This window comes from Ruditapes philippinarum, unplaced genomic scaffold (genome assembly GCF_026571515.1).
Source record: "Ruditapes philippinarum isolate M1 unplaced genomic scaffold, ASM2657151v2 ctg82_1_1_1_1, whole genome shotgun sequence".
NCBI classification, from domain to species: Eukaryota; Metazoa; Mollusca; class Bivalvia; order Venerida; family Veneridae; genus Ruditapes; species Ruditapes philippinarum.
In genome coordinates, this window is record NW_026866102.1 from 289,833 (window position 1) to 306,005 (window position 16,173).

Consider the following 16,173-nt stretch of genomic DNA (forward strand, 5'->3'; position numbering starts at 1 on the left):
GCAAAACATGTTTTATTTGGTAAGTCACGTTATACTGAATGATGGTAGTCGACAGTTTTTAGCTAGTTATAATATTTTGACCGCTTAGTCCACCCGAGGCTTAATACAATAATTAGAACAAAGATCAATAAGGCAAGGCGATGCTTACAGAACGCAGCCGCCGACACAACCCAGCAGGGCACCAATATGTGATCCAATAAATATAAAAGAAGTTATTTCCCAGTCAAAAATAAGAATGATACTAGTAGGAGATCTGAACCAAATCAATAATTTATGCTTATTTCGAATAAACTGTGCTAATACATGTGTATGTTTGTAACATATAACTGAATATTTGAGCCATAAAAACTGACTACCCAGCTGTTTTTAAGTCATTTATCATTTGATTTTGTTCACAATACAACTTAGTTTGTTCTCATTAGACTTCTAAAAGTAGATTTTATAACTGTCTCTGACGTCGATTGAGGGCTCATATTTTCCTAGAAAATGGTTTAACATGTGTAAACAATTAATAAGTTACTTTTTATGACAGTAATAATGAACGATGAATTATTTTCTTCATGATCAGATAATAACAATTTCTATCTAAATACAAACTAATAATTTCAAATTTGATCAGAATAATGCTTTCAGTGGTACACAACGAATAGTGCGTTCAAAGCTAAATATGATCAAAATTACTTAACTATATTTAAAAGGATGGATTTCAGCACCCCTCCTTGTTGATCTTGTTTTACACATTTTCAGAAGACTATTTATTTTTTACTTTGATATCTTTTTTACAAAGTTGCTATAGCATATAAATGAAATGTCCTTATACATGAACACAACATTCCATTGGGATAGACCTTTAAGTTGATGAGACATTACACGATCTTAATTCATAAATGATGAAACATCATAAAATCCGGTTCCAGATAAAAAATAGGCCCAGTTCAAATTTGGCTTACGACAACTTAATTTTCAAATAGTTAAGGTGGCGGGTGGGGGTATGAATCATCTTCTATGACAGTTCTAGTTCTTATGGGCTACAGATGATGTTAAGGAATTATATGTTATACATGTTATAAATGTTTGTCTGTTTTGTATGACCTTTATTTATGTAGCTGAGATCCAAATAACCACTTCCACCTAAATGTTGTATGTTCAAATCATCCGCGCAGTCTGATCAGGATCCATGTTGTTCGCTATCAGTTTCTCTACTTAATATAGGTTTTGTAAGCGAACAGCATGGATCCTGATCAGGCTGCGCCTATGCACAGGCTGGTCTAGATCCATGCTGGTCGCAAAACCATTATGTTGGTTTTGTCGTGACGCGGCTCATTTGCTGTTTCCATCGATTAAAAGATTATTGGAATGATTAGATTAGCAATAAGTATCACATTGATATCAACAATAATTGCATAAATTTACAAATAACGGATAAACAATAACAAAGCGATACTTATTTAAAATGTTTTACATTTTTGTTTCACAAAACTTATAAACATTCTTTTCTCTGGAAATATTAAAATGCATTACAAGAGTGTGTAACATCCTATTCACTTTCATTACTATATCTGAACCTTTCTTTTTATTTCCATCTATGTTTACACCAAGTTAACATCATAAGCATCATTTTATAATAATTACAGTGACAATTATTTGGTAGCTTAAGGAACGTCAGTGGTTCTACTCAGGTGCCCGTTCGTGCCTGAATTAATGCACGGAGGGGCACCTGAGGTCTTCCTCCACAAGTACAGCTGGAACGTCGCGATATGACCTATACTGTGTCGATGTAACGTAAAACCCAAAACAAACAAACAAACAATTATTTGGATAACTATACTTAGTTTATTTAGTTAAGTTTTTTTTTCACTAATAAACAATTCTACTAACTTGAAAAGATAAATGAATTAACATAGAAATGTTGCTTTCAGTAAATATTTCTTCGTAAAAAAAAAACAAATTAGGAAACCTGTCACCTACATCATCATTACAAAATGCACATAAACAGAAACACAGTATTTTGGTGTTTAAAGTACTCTTACACTTTCCGGACAGTAAGATTGCAAATTCTTCGAAACACTGCCAATATATTGCATCATATATAATTAAGGATTGGAGAAAAACCTATGGCTTCCATATTAATTTTATATTAGTTGACTACATTTTAGCTCGTTTTAAGAGAAACGTTGATGGTTATAATTATGACAAACTGTGTTCATATTTTAGGATTTGAGAAGTGAATTCAAGACATCTTGATTTGAAATCGTAATCGAAATTCAATAAATTGGTTTTAAATTTAGAAGAGAAGATTGTCCTTGATTTGACCTTATGATAACGGTCAAACTTCAGTTTACTTTGTAATCATCTCCACAGAGACTTTGCTGACTGATAATTTGGTAATCAGTTTTTATTGCAGCTGTTACTAACATTATTCTTAAGCAGATCTTTGATATTATTGTTCTAAGTGTAAAATAAGAAGCAGTCTAACTGATGTTCTGCAGCAGTCACATGCAGCTATGCACTTTTACTCAAAAGAACTGCGTTCTATCAGAGTTTATATTCCTATTTTATTTATTCATTTTTATATTGCGTTTCTGAAAATGAATATCTTAACCTTTTTACAATGCACTGCATTTTTTTGTATCTGTCATTTACAAAGATTGTGCATGATGTGAAACGCAATTGAGTAAATATTGTCTCTTTGCCAGATGAACTTGACATAAAATTATCAGCTGCCAAAGAACTTCTAAGCTTGTATAAGCCAGTCTTACTTGGCCTGTTGTGAACACTTAAAATTTCACAATAAACGATATAAATGCCTGTCAATATAAAAGACAATAGGACTTGAATTTATCTTTTATTTTACCGAAATGCTTTATCTGATACAGACTTACGTGATTAAAATGAATATCGCTGTTAGATTACTTCCAAAGCATATGAATTTCAATTTGAATGAATAAACTTGCGATAGGTCGAAAGCGTACATTGTACATTTTGTATATTCAACTTTAATTAGAATGAATGTTATGTTAAAAGTATTTTGCGCTGATGACGATTGCATTTAATATAACAATAATCATTACGTGTAACCTATACACTTGTATGACATTTATAACTATCATCTTATTAAGATGATCTTTCTACTAAGCTAATAAGCTCTGCTAAGAATGTTAAAATGAATTAGGTAATGGTCGTCTTGTCAAAGGTCTGTCGTAAATACTGCTTTAAACAATATTTTCAGATCATTCCCTTGACAAATTGTTCCTTAACTTAACATGAATGTTACTTCGCTTATTATGAACATTCGAAGCTAAGTATTATCCCTTTGCCCTAGTTTTATTTTCTTTTCTTTTTTTGCCCGTCCTCTTTAAGATCATGTCATTAGCAAGTAGGGAACGTTTGACATTAAAATGTTCATTGCTTTACATCGACACCTGTTAAAAGATAAGTCTGTGAAACACTTGTACTCGTATGTCCAAGTGTAAAAGAAAGAAATTGATCATGGCGTTTAAGGGAGCTAGAGATGAGTATTAATCAGATAAAATAAGAGAAATGAGCAATGAATGTATGTTATCATCTCCGGACAGGTTATATATCCTATATTTAATAGTGCTTTTGCTTATATTCTAACAGGCTGAGTTTGAAATTTTCAAGATTAAAATTTTGAATGCAATTTTCGACAAGTATAAAATCCGTCTGATTGAACAAGGCGATATTATTCAGGGACAATTGATTTCGGACATTAGTACTAATAGTTATTTTTGTTTCATTGCTGAAATAGAAACCGCGGATAATCAGTTGTTGGTCACTTGCGGACAATTTGTAATTCATTGTTAGTTTAAGCATATGCAGCTTATCTTCATATAAACCAATATATACATGAATGAATATGAAACCACTAATGCATATAAATAAATTGGTGAGAATATAATACAACACAAGTAATATATACAATTACATAACTATATACATTGCAACAGGAGTGGTCTTATATATTACCCGGCATTAAATGAATCTGGTCCTTAATTCAAATGCCTTATTACAATATTAAGCTTGTTTTGTTAACACTGACTTTCTGTCTGAATTCATGATTTCCAAAAATTCAAACATGCTAGGGTTTCTTACATATAGTAGGATAGATTTAGTTTTCTTAGAAAATCTTTCAAAGAGAAAATCAATACAAAATGATATTAATCTTCGGTGTCATGAATTCTACAAATACACGACTTTGATCACATATAAAATTCTACCTGTTTCTACAAATTAATGGTGAGATGATAATCTGTGTTTTTTCATTTAATACAGTTAACAGTTTTTATTTATTTAAACCTGATAAAACTGTCTTAATATGTGCATACAAAAACAGAAATACAAATATGTACACTAATGTGTTATAAAAAATTAAGCTTACATCTTCAGAAAATTGAATCTCAGTTTCTCAAAAGTGTTTCCGCATTAAGCAACATTCAAAAACCTTTCAAATTTTCAGCATATACCCCATACCTAACAGCCATAATTTAGATTTGGTAGTACATATGATTAAACAGGTTGAATATAATATCAATGGGAACATGCTCCCCTGTAGTTATATTAAATATGTAAATATATTTAATAAATATGGTTATAGCCCATAATGCTTTGCCTTTTAATGTGTTTTTCATTGATTATATCGTTTACATTTCTTTCCCGATTACATATACAGCGTTTAATGTTTATCAGTGATTAATTGGATGTGTCGGAGTAAAAGTTTCTATTGATATGGTTATAGTGCCGTCAATTTTCAATCTGTAAACAATTAAGCGACAGTATGCAAAAAATAGTGTGATTGTTGTGGCATGAAAAGAACTACTTGTGACACGACATGGACTATACACTGATCAAGGAACTTTGTCCATGCGATGAAAACCTTAAGTGATAAATGATAATGCAGTATCCAACGGCTTAAATTGTCTGAAACGTTGTCAGGACCGTACATTCTCTACGTCATGAGTGTAGTATTAAAAACATTATACTCATAATAAATCAGGTTAAGGTACTTTCGTACAGCTCTTTAATGATCTTTTATGAAAAATCAGTTAATTAGAATGACATGCTACGAAACATGTGTCACTACGAGGGTATTAATGGCAAAACTATGTTAAACAATAGGGTCCCTTTTTAGAAAGGAAGGATGGATTAATTAAGTTCATGTTTATATCATGCATTAGAAATATTTAAAATGCACACAATATTATCTCTATTTGAACATAACAAAATTAAAAATAGAAAGAAAGACAACAAAAAAACCCTCTCATTTCTATTATTATAGGAACTACAAATATTAATTAAGAACAGACTATAATAAGTAAATTTAGCGACCTTCGCCGATACATATTCATATGTATAGATTTCATGAATAAACCTTCAATCAATTGTTATGAAAATCTCTCGCTCGACGATGATTATGGAAACCCATGCAACTTATATAATTATTAAGTGCATTATCTGCAAATTCATTTAGCGAATGAATCAATTTCAATTCTAAACACACACAATTCAATAAATGAATGAGATGTTTTGCATGTTATATATGAATTTGTTTTTCAGAAATTTAGAATCCAAAATAACAGACGTGACAGATAATTATAGGCTTCCTATCCTCAAATTGAAAGGTTTCCTTAACATTATATCAGACACTGTAAGCTTTCTCTAAAAGGCTGAATTATTGGGATAAAATAGAAATAATGTCCATATATAATCTAAAATGTCAAAAATTCTGGAAAATGATGATAGGTTGCCTGATGTAAGCAAACTACCATATTACGCTTAATTTTCTAATACAATAAACGTGTGAATTTTAATACATACTTAGTCTGTATAACTCTTTAATTCTGAGGTAGCATTTAAAAAAATCACCGACTTACTTGTGTGTCTATTATGGCATTTCCCTTCTTAAAATATAGGCAGCGAGCAGTAAAGTTTGCTACTTTGAATAAAAAATACGTATTATATAAAACATTTCGAAAAGGGAAAACATACAAATTTTTATACATACATTAAAATAGAAAAAGAAAGCACACATATTTGCTTGAAAATGTAAAAATATAAGTAAACGTTTGTGGCAAGTCGTCCACGAATGATGAGTTGATAAACTATTTTGAAAATGTATTAGTAAGGAATATAACCTCTCTAATATGCTAGTCATGCAAAAAGTACAAATGATGTTTTACAAGTATTATCACCATCGCTGTGAGAAATAACCGATATACCGATGAAGTTAATTGTAATATTGTAGGTCGGCTTCTTATAAAGAAATTGGTAATTACTGGTTAGTAAGCAGGAATGTCGGTTAGATGAATTGAACGCCGATGTAAGAACAAAGTCAAATCTGCTCATGAAAACAAAAACACACATAAAACAAGACGGCAAAACAAAACAAAAACATATCAAACATCTACTTTATGAAAGGAAAAGAAAAACCTTCGTGTTTTTGATAGATATAGTACCCGTTTTATAATCAAAGAGTTTAAGCATAAAGCATTCTGAACTCTTATTTGAAATGCTTTGTAAGCGTCTAAAATATAGGAGATATATTAAAAAGATTGCTCGACAACGTATTACAAAACAATCACCGTTTCAAGTTAATGTCATTATTTTCTCTTTTATATTCCAGCAATGTGTTACCATAATCCGCTTTTGTCAATCATTCTTTGTTCAGAATTGATCACTGGCTAGTAACTAAATAAATCAGATACATGTTTTAACGAAACTATATAGGACACTGCTATCCCTGTATTGCGCTTGTTCCGAACGAATTGTTAATACATTTTTTTAACAATTTGTATCAAAATCACTTAAACAAAGTAAAAAGTATATGCATTTTGTGATCAATACGGAAGTATATTGTAAAATGATATACATATTTCTTAACAAATATAAAACTGTTTGAAGACAAAAGTAGATCAAGAAGTAATGTACACAAAAGAATCAAAACAAATTGTCTACACAAATTACATTATTAAAATATTCCGGTAAGAATATGATCAAAACGAAGCAGAAATGCTGTCATATAGAATTTAAAATATAACAAAAAGATTGAAAAAGATAAGTTTCCTGTATTCTTAAAAGATTTGTTATTCAGTTAGCAAACTACCATTCTTAAATCATGCGTACATGTATATTTCATTTAATTGTTTGAATGTTAATACATTCTCAGTCAATATTAACCTCAAACTACTTGTATGTCTTTAATGACTTTGTATTTCAAAGTCAAACCATGGACTTAAGTAGATATACATCTATGTATAGGTATGGACAATACAGTTTGCCACTTTACTTGAAAATCTTTAATGATATTTCCTGTATTTTAAAATCAAATCATAGGCTATTGTAAATTTGTATATACGTATGTAGGTACGGGCAAATTTGCTACATGTCATTAGTGAGACTAAAAACAGGATTGGAGAACCACACTCAATATTCCGGTACATACCGGACAAGACGCTTGAATGTTAAAATGCTAAATTCTCACCTTTTCACCTTACGGAATGACCTTTAAAAGGTCTTAGTCATCTTTTCACACCAATTTATGTATGATAATGAATGAAAAAAGGAATAATCGGCGAAAAAGAAACGATATCTGTCTATTTTGTGATCATGATTTCTGCTCCAATCCTGTATTGAGTTAAATCCTATAAGATTTCCAATGGAAGACACAAAACAGTGAAGTATAAAGTCTGGATGAATTGTGATCCATCGGAAGTATTATTCGCAAAAAAATTACATACAAAAAATTGCAGACTATGTTTAATTGAGTCTGTACATGAGGAATAATGAAAAAAGTACAACATTCCTCACGCCACACCCCTAGCACCGGCTTGAGCTGTACTCAATTTCAACACTTAAAAGTGGAAAGTGCACCATCTTTCACGACCGATTCCACAGCTTTAAGAGGGACACAACTCTCGACATTGAAAGTTTTTTAATCTTAAATGTTTAATTTGATGCTAGGAGCATGAACGGTAGAGTGCATGTACTATGTACTACTTCTGTCCATGAACAGGCTCAATCAAAATGATGATATGGCAACTTTTACTACTTGTTTGTCTGTCGTTCTTTATGGAATTCATGTTTTTTTCACTTACTTGTACACTATATTATACATGTATACACTCATATAAGTCTAAAATGTGCCACATTGTTGTAATAAATCTTGGTATCGCATCAATATGTCTGCTGATTTAGCTCAATAGAGTAACATTAGTTGGGTAATATAGAAATGGCAGGTTTGATCCTCTGCAAAGGCGGAATTTCTCTGTGACAATAGATCTTGGAAATTGTGTCTTTTGATACCTTCTCTCACCGCTGATTCTTACATTCTATGAGATTATATGTCTGTCACGTAAGCAGAAATTTGTTAGAACGTGTTAGTTATCAAGGAAAGCATACATTGCCGAGATTAGTATAACCAAAAATAGACACCGGCGTCAAAAAAAAATATAAACAAATTAATGAAACACGTTTTATTTAAAACGAAAACAATATTCATTCTTTTGAAAAAATTAATTTGTAAATTCAAGAGTTTAAGCATCAAACATTCAGGAATTTTATTACAGTTTTTATGTAGGCTTCTAAAATGTTATTTCGTTCAAACGATGACTCGAGAACAATCACTTTTCAAGTGTTTGTCATTATTTTCTCTTTTTTATTCAAGCAATATGTTACTATAATCCGCTTTTGTCAATCATTCTTTGTTCGGAATATTCATTAGTTCTTAGTATTTGAATAAAACAGATACATATTTAATGAAATTATACCAGAAAGTGCTTCCCAGTAATTGTGTTTGTTTCGAATGGATAGTTAAAGAAAAAAAGGTAATAGAAATAAAGGTAATATAAGGTTTTTCCTCTTCTTCTTTCATTTGTTTATTAATTGTCATAGATTTCTAATTTTACGTCCCAATAAAATTAATTCCTACAGAAACATGTACATATCTCATAATTGCTTAAATAATTTATATGTAATTGTGAACGTATAAAAGTTTAATAATAAAAAGTATACATAGTGTTTACCGAATTAAAATCTTTATCTATCTTAACTTCTTTTTAATTTTTCATTTTGATTACCATTGTACTTTCATAAATATTTACTTCTTAGCATTATAAAACTTTTGTTTATATGAATATTATCATTAAAGCCATTTATTTTATTCCAAGGAGAAAGTTTAAAGTCTAAATAGACATTTTCCTTGAATAATTTGATTTTTTATCTATTCATATTTTCTTTTATGTATTTTGTTATAGAAATGGCTATATGGTGTTGGGAATATAACATTGATTACAGTTAAATGAAGGAATCAAATCATGATGAATGGGTAATATGAAGCACCCTTCATTTATTATGTAGAAATTACAATAACAGACTATTTCATTTTCGCTACAAATGCAATAAAATCTGCTGAGAAACAGATGTTCCGTTGCGAAGGTGTGTATACTTCAAGAATATGAGGCATAAAGAGCGCTCCTTGTGATCAATCAACCAATCCAATACGGAGAGGAATTCACAAGATTAAACGAAAAGAATATAATTGTTCTATTAAAAAGCTTCAAGTGACCAAATGATCGAAGATGTTCATTGAGTGAGGAAAGCGTTGAGCCTGACCGGGGCTCGGACCCAAAACCCTCGAAAAACTGTACCCCGGCGTTATCCGGCCACTTTCACATTTTCACGTTTATGCTTGTAGTATGTAAATTCCGATACTGCTAAATAAATACTGACAGGTTGAATAAGTGGAAAAAAACTAAAACAATGTATAGGTTGCCTTATATTTGAAGTAGATCTTTGTGCTGTAAACTATCATATTTAAAATTCAAGCAAACATTTCTATTCTAATAAATGTGCTAAGATAATACACATACAGTCTGTAAAAAGTGTGTCTTGAGGAAGCATTTGAATTATCACCGCCTTACTTAAATTCCTATTAATACATTTCTGGTATTCTAAAATAGATATAGAGTAGATTTAAATATAGGCAACGCTTCTTTCTTAATAAAACAGACAAAGATATTCCTTAAAGAACAGCCAAAATGGAAAGGAAAAGTTGCAGCCCTTTTTTTGATTGGCTGATTCGATTAACATAAAAAAAATAGGCAAAATTTAAATTTACAAAAATTGCAGTGTGCTATACGGGTTATCCACGACGCACTTGCCATTACTTGAACCCGGTACGGGCTCTAGTAAAAAAACGTGTTGCCCAACGAAAAACAAGGCGGAAGTGAAAAAATTGAATTTTTAAGGGGGATCATAAGTAACGAGGCTTGCGCATCACAGACAAAAGACTAAATTAAAAGCATGCAATATATCCGAAAAGTGATTTAACAGTATTCAAGATGGAATACTGGAACGACCCAACTAGAAAAAGAAAGATCATAATTATAGAAAGAACTTTAATTATCACAAACTTGCACACACAGCGATTATGTCGTGCTATACGATCTTCAATGATAAAAAAAACATCTCTGATTAAATTAGAGGGGCGAATTTTTACGGCATATACACGATACTAATACAATAATACATAGAAAAACAGAATCCATAAAGAACGACAAAAACGGGAAAATTAAAAAAGTTGTAGGCTTGGTTTCATTATCTGCCGCCTTTTGGCGAATCTTTGTTCTCATTTATTATGGTCACTTAATAAGAAAATATTGATCCCTGGTGTGTTTTCTAGGAAAACCGGTTAGGTTGATCGAACACGCAGTAATTTAAAAATTATTTTAACTTGCATAAAAACAGACACAAATAAACAAACTTTAACAAACATGTATTTCTTAAAGAAAAAATACATTCGTGTTTGTGATCAATAGAGCATATACTTTGTATATAAAACAGTTTTAATGCGTACCCTTGGGTAGCATAAATGAAACCTACGGAACATTATTACATAAAACTTTGCATGGTCAAATAGAAACAGTTTCAACGAAAATAAAATGAGTGATCAGCGACTCACACTCACTTTGGAGTCATCTGCCTATGTATTCGAGGATTTTGCCATTATCTAGGGCTGATTATTCACAATCAAGGTTGGCTTGAATGCCCCCCTTCTTCCTTGTTGATCTTGGTTTTCATATCTCTTAAACGAGCGAATGCAAGATAATGCAGTTTGAATAAATAATTTTATTTAATTTTAAAACATACTTTAAGACGAACCCAAACAGATGCATGTAAGCATCAAACATTCAGAAATCTTTTTTGATTCTTTATATTATATTTTACGACTTCTATTTCTCTCTATTCTGAAATGTGGTATACATATGATGGCCCGAGAACGTATTACAAAACAATCACCATTTCAAGTTAATGCCATTATTTTCTCTTTCATATTCCAGCAAAGTGTTACTATAATCCGCTTTTGTCAATCATTCTTTGTTCAGGATTCATCAGCTGCTAGTAACTGAATAAAACAAATACGTGGTTTGTACAGGACAATGCTTGACACAGTTTTATCTCGAAATTATGTTTGGATAATCATTACAGTATGGAGATATAAAGTTTTTTTTGTTTTGTTTGTTAATATTTTGGCGTAATTCGAAATTTTATACTCCAGAATTAAAACATTTATTTAATGGGAGAGTTTAAGTGTTCAGACCAACGTCCTTTCGGCTTATATGCTTTCATCGGGTGTGTATAAAATACATTAGTATTTTAGCCTGATCTATATTGTGCTAGGATTGCCTAAATTATGCACACTATTTTCATGTTTTATGACAAAATGTGTGATTCTTCCTGATTTTTACGCTGCAAATTAATTTTAATGACCCCAGTGTCGAATACTCCGGGAGTATATTGTTCCGGTTTGTCTGTGCCATTTTGACTGTCAATCATTATGTCTGGCCCAAAACGTTCTAATCTTGCTCACACAAATTAAAATGTTTCTACAAAATTACTTCCAGCTTCATATATGTGCATGTTCCTTAATGAGATCTAATCACCCCCCCCCCCTGCTATTTAGATGTCGCTAGGGCAAAGGGTGAAGTCATATAGAACATATGTAGGCCTTATTACAGACGTTATTAGTGCATTATGTTTGTCATTCAGGCACCATAGAACCAGGTGAAATACCCGGGTAAAAACACCGACTGAAACGGAGATCAACATCTAAATAAGAAAAAGACATGATTGTATAATATGGGATAGAGTTAATCTTCGTTTGATTCAGAATACTTTTTACCGGGCTAAGCACACCAGCACCGGTTTGATCGGAACTTCACATTGGAGTATAAAAATGAGGAGAAATATTTTGGAATGTTAGTTTGTGTGAAATTAGTCTACCTCTTGCATTGATTCCTGTCCGCCCTTGTGTATTATGTAGGCGAATTAAGTATGTTTCACGTGATTTACGTGTCGCAATGACAATGTGTTCTATGCAAAATCGAGACACGTAATTGAGGCTGTCTACGGAATTAATTAACACCTCTTTGATCGGTGACTTATGCTTTAGCAAATTTTTTATTATAGCAACAGTAATATGGTGGTTTGAATATAACATTTATAACACGTTCGTGAACTAAATCATGATCATACTTGACATTTGTTTTACATACTATTTAGGTAATATGATTTATTCTTCACTTATGTGGAAAGTACAGTAACGGACTGTTTCATTTACGCTAAAAAGTAATAACATTCGCTTAACAAAATAAGACGGATTTTCCAATGCAAATTGGTGCATGAGGCATGAAAAGCACCCCTTTTTAAACAGTTGCAACACGGAGAGATATGATTTTTTAATGCACTACTTTATAACAAAAATCGTATCAGTCTATTCAAGTGCCTTTATTATAATCCAAATTTAAAATAACATTATGCTCCATATTTCGGCTGTCAAGTTGAGTTTAATTAGTAATATATCTAAAAAAAACTTAACTATTATGATGATGACTGACCAATAATTTATAATAAAAAGCGTTTATGTTACAACATAAAAATCGATCTATACTGCAGACTCGGATGAGCATAATGTCACTTGATCCTGAACCCCTTCCCGGGACCCCCGGGAGTACCTTTCCGCGGCTCTAGCAACTGAACTATCCGTCCGTCCACAGACTGTTCAACGATATCATGCTAATATCGACATTGCTAAATAAAATCAAACTTTTTAAAAATATTCTTGTATTAGATATCAATTGATTGCACATGCTGGTAAGTATATATACAGCGCTGCGATAAGTGTGTCATGGCAAAAGCTGTGTCAAAAAAAGGATAGATTTAGTCCAATTTTAACAAGCTATGACTTATTTACAATGTAAATGTACGAACATTTGAAACATTTAGAACTGTTTTAAAAATATTATTTTAAATAAAAACCAACAACAGAAAACGCTCCCTTGTTTCCTATCGGTGCTACTATTATTCGTAAATAGGAATGCTTGAAATAGATGAAATCAACGTAAGTATATATTCATATTAATACGTACATGTACGTGTACATTTATAGTAAAATTATTTTGAAATTCTTCCGCCAAGAAGATTACCTCGAAAATGATTTGAAAACAAATATAAATTAAAAATTTCAGAGTGGCAAATTCAGTTAATGAAATATTCCTAAAATAGAGAAAACAGAATCCCTAAAGAAAATCCCACACGACAAAATTGAAAATGTTTGATTGAGACTGTTCATGGACGGTACTGGAAAGTGCAAGTAACCGTCCACGCCCCTAGACATAGACAATTTGATAAATCTGTGTGTTATTTATATGTTATATATATATAATATCTAACGTTATATATATACATTAAAACAAGTTCCGAAAAATATCACGTCAAATGGACCTAATTAATGTACATGAAAGTAGCTGCGAAAGATTTAGATTTGTAATTTGTTAGACAAAATATCTAAAATACGATCTTATAAATGATCTTCCATCGGTCATAAGACCTATGGGATTAAGCAGGAGATATCACGTCACGTCAGACCGCATGTATCCAGGTTGTCCTTTGTATCGTTCCTCCGCCAAGCAATTGGCAGTGATTATTTATACACATTTCTGTATAATTGTAATTAGTGTTTTTTTTAATTTATTTTTGTTTGTTAGATTTTACGTCGCACCAACCCAGTTTAGGTCGCATGGCAATTGTCCTGTTTAATGGATGGAGGAAGACCTCCGGCACAAACGGGCACCTGAGTAGAACCACCGACGTTTCGTAAGCTACCTGTATAACTTTCACATATAAAGAATCCGATTACGCTTGCGGGGCTCGGACCTACAGCGCTGAGATGCATTTAGTGTGACTTTAACCGCTCGGCCAAGGAGTAAAATTCATAAGATTCAATAATCCATTTATTTTGATGTATCGCATGCTTGCTAAGTAAGCTGTCCTGTGTACTGTCGTGTTTTTTTGTGTTTTTTGTTGTTGTTTTTTGTTTTGTTTTTTTTTTCGTTACCGAGCCTGCAACATTTTCAAATTGATCGTTTTGTTTGTTCTTTAGAGATTCCGTTTTTCTGGGTTCTTTTTACGAAAATACCATTTTGTTGAAGTTACTTGTTTACTTTAAACATGAGCATTAAAGTAATATTTAAATGAGCATTTAAAATCATTTTCTGTTTTAAATAATTACAGAAATTAAATCATTTCATATCATATCCTCGATGTCACAATGCTTCTAACGCTACTTAAGTGAATAACAAATACATTTTTAAGACTGCACTTAGTGTATCCTAAGAATTAAAGTCCTAAGACTTCTGTCAGAGTTAATTATTTTTTCTTCAACCTCGCCTTCATTTGTTTTCATTCAAATGGCTACGTATCGTTATCTTTTGTGTTTTTAACTAGTTGGATTATTACTGTTTTCATCAGATATTTAAGTACCTTAATTATGATTCCTCTTTCGTAAAAGCATAAAATTAACAAATTAAACAAGATAAATGGTATATCTATTTTGCGTCTGACTAGATATTAAATAAGTATCGATCATGTAAGTATGTCAGTATAGAGCAGTGTGCAAGAAAGCCCGACGGCTTGTTTCCAATAGGGTCCTTGGCTATCTACATGTAATGTCTTGTGTTTTTCTGTGAACAAATAAGTAACATCGCCGCTTCTTTGGATAATTAGCAAATATTTCTCGCACTGTCAACCCCGATATTTATGTATCCATTTGAAGTGTACGTTTATGTAGTCTCTTCTAATGCTAGGTCCTCTGCAGCTTTTAATAGGGCATTTTAAGCCCAATAAAAATAGATGACAGCATTGCAATTTCATCATAAGCTTTAGCTTGTGTGTGTTTATCATAGATATTCTTGATTCTTGAAACTACATGATTATATATATATAGAATACTTATTTCATGATCATTTCTTCAAGACTTTTATAAATATTAAAAACTTTTCGGAAACCTCACAACATTATGCCGTCCAAGTCCCAGTGGGGAATATAACAGGAATTAGGAAAAAATAACAGGAATTAGGAAAAATAAGAGGCGGAAAGTGTGGGAGGAAATGTTTGGCCAATTAATATTTTTTACAATCACAAAGAACCAAGGCAGTAACAAGAGAAAGTAATGTAAATGAAATAGAATTATAAGGAATTGTTGTGTTATCCTTACATTACTTAAAGTAACATAAACAGGATTAAGGTCAGGCAAAGTGACAAGCTAATTCTTTATATACTCCAGGGATCATTTTACCCTTTAAAAATATCATAAATGTATTCACGAATGATATAACAAACACATTGTTGTTCAATCAGTTTATTTTGTACAGTGTTGGTAATTACTTGTATGCCTACATAATTCGTATACATGTATATCTCGTGTATTAATGCCCTTTAAACAAATATTTAGCGTCAAACGATTTTACTAGGATATAGATTAACGTATTATCACTACACATGTCCATTAACAAATTTTGATTTAAAAAAACCCAAACTACTTTAAATCAAGGTTTAAAAGACATTAGCGAGCACACTTGCATGCAAATAAATCAAATCTTTGAATTGTAACTTCATTTGCGATTCTTCTTGTCAAATGCACAGGTGTTCGGCGGGTTGATTGGTCACTACTACCCCTACCAACCCTACCTCTCCGCAATCATGTAAACTGCAGTATTTCTCATTTTAATATGTTTCATTATGTGATATATGCTTTTAATTAAATTCACGTCATTTTACACAAAAAAAAATAAAAAAACGATACGTATATATTTAGTAAAG